Here is a 7,889-nt window from a genome sequence, read left to right as displayed (position 1 = left end):
TCGAGATAAACTTGTTTTTTTTACCGCACGTTATAAAGTTAAAATATTTTGTAAATGAAATTCATTGCCATAATTGATTCGTATCAAATGGTGGTATCAATACCATTTAAGTCCCTATCGTATATATGAAACGTAAAGAGCAAATGAATCATATTAATAGATACCTATATCAAGCACCAACTTGAAGACGATAAATTCCTTGCAAACAAACCATTTTTTGTCCTATTGTCCTCGATTTGGACTTTTTCACAAAAAGTATACTTGCCATGAACAACACAATCGCTGCCTCATCGAAAGCAGGATTATCAATCATACGGGAGCACATGATACCTCTCCGGTCTCTGGTGTTGTTAGTGGGAAAAAAAAGTAAAATCACAAAAATACTGAACTCCGATGAAATTTCAATCGGAAAGTCCCTAATCAAATGGCAAAATCAAATCTAATCAAATGGCAAAATTAATTAAAAGACAAAACCCATCGATTTATCTTTGTTTAATTATCAAGGAAAGTTCAGGAATTTTAGTTCAAATTTTAAGACTTAAAACACAACAGTCATCCACAAAAGCTATATCTGGTCAAATAAGCCAAAAAAGTCGGCCAGAAATAAAAACCCACTACTTTCTATCGCGTTTTTGGTTGGTTCATCTTATAAACCAAATTCAATACACCGTCGTTACTTGTTAAATCCTAAAAATCCGAAATGTTACTTAATTTTTAGAAATTATCTCAGAAGAAAAACGATAGTTAAGACTAGACAGGTAAAATTAACAACCCACAACTGAAAAGTAAATTTTTAAATCTAACAATACAGAAAATAACATCAAAGGTGAATTGAACATACAATAGAGACAACTTGGGATGAAATAAACTAATAAAATACACCAGGCTTACAAATTAGAACAATAAATGTGCGTTTAATATCAAAGGAGCTCATCGATAACGATCGAATGAAACCATAACAGATGAAATACAATGTATAATATAGCCGTGATTGTCCGTGAAACATATTTTATGGAAGTAAAGTTAGTCATACATGAAGGTTAAATGCTGGATCATTCGTTTCCAGACTCAATTTTATCATAATGATTTTTGTCATACGTGTATTTTTAAACTAGAATATGTTTTGCTTCTTCAATAAACATATATTCTATTGAGTAGTGTTATCAGTTAAATGTTTTTTGAGAACAAGTTTTGCATCCTGACAATAATGTTATTAGACATTTGCGGAAACTAGGTCTATACCTAGAATTACACTTTAGACTTACAATTACAGGTGACAAAAACAAGGGGTGGTTTCAAAATACAAAAACAAACCAATAATACAGATAAAAAATAGCAAATGGTGTCTTTTATAAAAAAGAAAAGATGTAAGCAACACGTTAAAATTTCATGTGTCCGAAGCGCTATTTTGGATTTGATATCAAGACAGTACAAAGCCGAATATTTGAAGACAATGATTTATAAGGATCGAAGGTGTAGATAGATGTACGATCTATATATATTATCAGCATATATGCTTACATTTTATCTGAGTCTGGCGAACAGTCTAAAATATATTTCCGACATAGAGAAGTTAGTTGATAACCGTTTTTTATTGGGTTGCTTTCTCGAATAGTTGTGATATTTTTCTATTGAAATTAAAAAGTAGACAAAAGTGTGTGTCCTATTCAGAAAAAAATAAAAGATTTCAAAATTATATTGAACGGAAAGTGAAATTTCATGGAGAATAAATAGCTCAAAAACACCAGTCCGATGTATTTTCTCGTTCTCTTTAACACAAAATAAAACAGAGAAAGTATTCTTGCCCCATGGTTGAGTGCACCTTGATTAACACAAAGTATTGCTGACCTTTTTTCCGCAATCGTCCCAATCTAGCTACTGCAACGACAATTGCGATATTTTGTTTGTCTCTTGTTAATTTAATTTTTAAAATAATGTTAGTTTATTCTATCATACTTCGTCCAATTACAGCATTTCAACCTGAATAACACCGTATACAATAATTAATGTTGCTGCAAATATCTTGTACACATCTCCCTTAGTCCTTTGACCTGATGTTTTGACAATTTTTAGCTGAAAAGATACAATTTAAGCCCTCCGTAGATATTGAATATGACATTATTTTAGTAAATCCTTTAGATACCAATTGTATATATACATTATTTAAACGGTTATTGAATTTTATGGATACCTAATGACCAGGGGGGTCTCATCGATATGTATCTGGTCTCTGTTAGGTTTTCACTATAAATTTCGAATATCAAACTTGCTCTTTGAACCCTCTGTAAACATAGAAGAAAAAAAGAATAACAAAATTCCTTTTAATCTCGTTTGTATCTTTTTGTTTACTAACTACCTGCATTATATTCGCCTTTCGGAAGATCAGAGGGGTTCCAATGCCATTTAAGCGGTCTCCTGTATGTTTTCACTATATCTTTCTTTTTATGTTGGCTTTCCATATTTATTTCTATTTATATATTCAAATTTTACTAGAGAGATCGTTTTCTGATGTTTCTGGAAATTTCATTTATAAAAGTACATATTTGGTGTCAATGTATTGATAACAATCTGTATTTCATAAAGACAATTTACATAAGGGTTTAAATTTACGATAGCTTAAAAGGCAAAAAAAATAATTCAAATTCCTACACATGTATATATATACATATCTAAAGAACTGGCTGCTAACTTCACGTTTATTTGGTCACCAGTATAGGATCCCAGATGTATTTTATATAGTATTGACACCAAGACTTTACAATAAATATAACGTAACGTAATAAAGTAATCAACACTATATTCATCAACACTTATACATATACAAAAACTGTCATGAATCAGTCTATAATGTAGGCGTAAATGCACAGACTATAACAGACTTATCATAACAGTGTCGGACAGGGACTTAATACGTCGGAAATGATGGCACAAGCAAGTGACTGGTTTTATAAACTCGATTGAATGTGCAGATTAAGTCAACAGCACTCAAATGTCATTAAAAACAGCAATACATCTAATTATAGGAAAAATGACAATTTGAGACAATGAAGAATTTGTATCTGAACTTTTTAATGACAGAAATCAACGAAATAAAATACGAGCGGATGACTTATATACAGAGAATGTAAAACAGAATAATATATACAGTGAAAAAATCCAACGTTCCCATAGACAAACAATGACACACTTTAGAAGTAGGGCGTTAACATTAGCTTTTGAAAAGAGATGATACTCTAAACAGCAGATACCTTTAAATGAACGATTTTGTAAACTATGTGGCAATTCGTAGAAATGAAATTCACTTCATGATAATCTGTCATTAGATTTGAACTGTTTAAAAATACTAATCAGTGGACTGACAATTCTGAAATGTTTACAACTACTCACAAATTTACATCTGTGAAGTGTAAAGTCTACATATTGCGTTTTGTATATGGATAAATCAACATAATGACCATGCTAAAATAGTTTCACTATCAATCTTACTTGTTAGCAATATTAACTCTATTAAATTGATAAAAATAAATATGCTACCATATGACTGAACAAGTAAAACTATCGTTTTTATAAACTCTAGATTCATGTGACAAATTTTCAAAGTTTATCGTGTCATTTACCCGATCCATACGCGATTGATTTCATATATCCGAAGCACTTTCTGGATTTACCTTCATAATAAACCCTATAAGTTATATATTAAAAGCCAATGATACAATATGATATATATGAACCGAAACAGCATTAGTTAAAGAGCAAATGACAATCAAGTACCTAAAAATAGTCAAATCTATCTAAGATAAACTTATTAAGATGACAAACGGTCAACCAACTTGAAGCCGGTTTGGAAAATCAACAGTATGAATCTATATACTGCCAATGAAAAACTCGTTTTGAAAAAAGGTCATGTACACATAATATCATTCGTATCCAATAAACAAATTCGATTTTTTAAAATAGATGTAGCAGTAAATACAAGTTTTACATAACACTACAAAAGTCAAAAAGTCTGGAAAGACCAGTTTTTGTCTGAATTTGCATGAACTTTTACTCGACATTCTTAATTTGTCGGAATAATTTTTAAAAATTCTTGACATAGTATTAATTTGTCTAATAAGCTTCTTGATTTATCTTGACAAGTGTCTTGACAGTATGAACATTGTCTTAAAATTTCTTGACACTTCCTGTTTCATCTGATAAGAGTCTGGATTAGTCTCGACCAATTCTTGACTGTCTTAAATTTGTCTCGATCTGTCTTGACATATTCTTGACATTCTTAATAATGTCTGAATATGTCTTGACATATTCTTGACGTTGTCAATAATGTATGAATATGTCTCGACACATTCTTGACAGTCTTAAATATGTCTTGACACTATCTCAACAGTATAAATTTCGCCTGAAATGTGTACAGACGTATTCTGCATTGTTTATGACATTCTATTGCTGTTATATACTCATTTTTATTATGGCTAAACTACACTTTGAAGAATCAAGGATAAATTTGGTATAGTAAGATACCTTTTTTGCGCACCAAAGTTGGAATACCCTGAATAATCCCTTTTGATTTATTTTATTAAACATTTAATTAATTGTTTTCACTTTGAATATAAGTCGAAGTAACTGACAAACAGCATTTAGATTTTTGCCACTCACAAAACTGCCAGTCAAATTTTCTTTACTAAAATAGGTGTCTTGAAGGCAGTTTAAACATGTGACCATGTGTCTCTTTTGGAACCCACGATTCATCTTTTGGGTTTGAGTGGCTAAAAAATAGAGGGGGGGGGGCTTTTGTGTAGGTCAAATAATTTGTTCTCATCTTGATTGAAAAACCTTATTCATTAATTAGAACAACCCAAAAACATTTTTTATTCAAATTTGAGTGTTGAATTTTAAAATTTTGATAACTCCTTCCTGAAAAGAAAAAAATGTTCAGATCTATATTGTGCATATCTGTTTGAGGTCCATTTCATAAGACCAACGATTTCTATAGAAATCATTGATGGGAACCATTATGAATACATCTTTTTTTATATTATTCCTGGAGTAGATAATAAATTTCTTTATTTTAATCTTTTGAATGGTCAACTGATAAGTTGTATGGCTGCTTACAGGTAAATCAGTAATTTCTATTTGACAGTTGTGTGTTTTTCGGGTGTGGAATACCTTACTTTTATGGGAACATCCTGTCCATGTGTAATACTTAATATATATTCCAACAGATGACATTACACAAATTTTTCTCCTGTTAAATGAATGCTTTGTATATCATCATAATTTGACATTTATATCAACTACTTTTTTGTACAATAATTATTTACCTGATTAACATTGAATATTTTGAATGTAGAATGATATATGTATACAGTATGGTTGGTTTTAATTATTTAATTAATAAGATTTAGGAATCAAAATTTGAAATTTTTTAAAAACCCACATTTAAATTGTTTTATATCAACACATTCACATTTAAATTATATTGTACATTAGATTTCATAGCCATATTTGCATTTGTAAAAAAATATTTAGATACCCAAATTTTCAATTATTTTACATGCCTAACTTTCATAATTTATGTAAAGGGAAATATATCATGAATATTGGTCATGATTTGTTAAACTCAGAACTGTCAAGTAAATTTAAGACACAATTCAAAATGTTCAGAATATGTCAAGCCATACTGAGAAAAAATAAGAATGTCGAGAAATTTCAAGACAGTATTTAAATGTCAAGAATTTGTCAAGAAATTTTAAGACCATATTCAGAATGTCAAGAATATGTCGAGTAAATTTCATACAAATTTGATATTAATGAGAATTTGTCAAGAAAAATAAAGACACAAGTCATACTTTTGGAGAATGTCGAGTAAAAGTTCATGCAAATTAAGACAAAAACTGGTCTTTTCAGACTTTTTGACTTTTGTAGTGTAAGTTTCATAAAAACAACATCTTCAAAATCGGTTCATTCAGGAACACATGTGTCACTGTACGTTTCATTTGTAATATGAAAAGGACGTGAAATGATAACTTCACTTATTTGTTCGTAATTTGAAGTCCTTGGTGACTGGCTGGTTGATGAAGTTTGTTCATGTCTGGTTGATAATGTTTCTTCCTGTCTTGTGGATGATGTCCTCTTCTTAAACGTCGTATCTTGTTTTCTTTGCCTAGGGAATTATGAAATTTAGGAATTAAGTATAAAAAAGTTAAGATTTTTTTTAAATAACTACATTGAATGCGAGACAGGCACTATCATCAGTATATTATTTGACCCATTACCTAATAATAAAATATTTATGTATTTCAATCTGTGTTTCGTAAGATATATCATTTACTTTCTCCTATATTTGGATATACGTGTCATGTAGGAATATTTAATGCATTTAGAACTTGTAAAGTAAAAATTAACAAATTAATGCAAGTTAATGACATAGCAAATGTAGTAAAGTGCAATGAAAGTCGTCTACAAACGTTAGCACAATCTAACACTAGTTACTTTGGAATATTATACTTATTTACAACAAGGTTGTCAAAAGACCCTGAACCTCGGGTCTCGAGTACTTTTTAGTACATTACAGACAAGGATGTAATTATTTCCAGATAATCAAATTAAAATCAATAAGCACAATATCGAAATTTAAAAAAAAAATCAATACCAGGGAAATACCGTAAATTGTGCACTTAAAATACAAATGCTTTTGCTGTTGAAACTAACATGTATATGAATAATGTAGAGACGGATGTAAACGCAGCCAATTGAATACGATTGAATTAAATCTATCACTTACTTTTGCCAAGTTTTACAATAATTTGCACATTTTCATTTTATGGAATATTTCAGAATGACTCAGTTTGGAAGCCTTGATTATAAATTCATGGATTTCCCCAATAATCATACGATAACGAGGCTGTTTTAACAACCTTGACTACCAATGAGGCTTGTACAAACGGCGTGCATACAGGTATACGTTATGTATTTATAATGCAGATGTGTTATATCAGTATACCTGAAATGCTTTAAGTATAATATGATCCAGACAAGAAGTACCAGCGAAAATAGAACACAGTTGCAAATGATTATGGCGTAGTTATCTGTAATGAAAATATATTCATAATTTACTGAACATTAAAATGAAACGCACTTGCTCGATGGAATCCGTCTTTTGACAAAAATACATATTACTGATAGTCTTATTTCGCAGCCATTTTCTGCTCGAACATTACTACGAAAAAGTGAAAGACGTCGATAATGGAATTTATTTTATCCAAAAACGAGGAAAGCAGTGCACACTTAACGCTTCCTCGATATGCTTCAATTTGATCAAATCACCAAAGTTCGTGCATTTTGTTTAAGATCATATTTATTTTTTATTGCAAGCGCTCGGACTACCTTTGATTTATAACTCTGTAAAATATTTTGATTGCCAGAACCTAGTTAACACTTTTAATGTGAAATCATATTAATTTTTATTATAATTAAATTCATTTTACTTGGAAGAGTAAAATATATGTACCTGAAATAGAATTAACTTACCTGGTCTTGATTCCCCAGCATGTATATGTGTTGCGTTTGATGTGCACATGTATGTGATGTTTTCTGACCTATCGAATGCAGGGGTTGAATTTTCTACTAAAAAGAGAAACATTTTTCATGTTATACTAATATAATTTATTACTACTTATTATAAAAAGGGGTCTTTAAAATGCATTACCTCTAACGTTAACACTGCTGAAACGACACAATTTTTAGTAAGAGTATTAACAACTTATTTAATAAACTTGTTCTTTTTCTTATCTGAAAGCATGTTACAAGAGCTATCTTCTCACATTTTATTATAAATTATAATTTACGCTGAAGGACGCCTACGAGTGCGGGAGTTTCTACATTGAGTCCCA

General features: G+C 30.2%; 1 long non-coding RNA gene across 1 annotated transcript; it reads right to left on the bottom strand.

Moving 5' to 3' along the window:
• Positions 1-5,930: 5,930 nt before the first annotated feature.
• Positions 5,931-7,628, bottom strand: LOC139488331 (uncharacterized). Its single transcript, XR_011655989.1, has 3 exons — positions 7,528-7,628; positions 7,001-7,085; positions 5,931-6,160 (listed from the first exon to the last, which is right to left on the bottom strand). It is a non-coding gene; the product is annotated as an uncharacterized lncRNA (long non-coding RNA).
• Positions 7,629-7,889: the final 261 nt, after the last annotated feature.

The sequence above is a fragment of the Mytilus edulis genome, chromosome 9, assembly GCF_963676685.1.
Source record: "Mytilus edulis chromosome 9, xbMytEdul2.2, whole genome shotgun sequence".
NCBI lineage: Eukaryota > Metazoa > Mollusca > Bivalvia > Mytilida > Mytilidae > Mytilus > Mytilus edulis.
The sequence above is the reverse complement of the archived record's forward strand: the minus strand, read 5'-3'. Positions and strand labels throughout refer to the sequence as shown.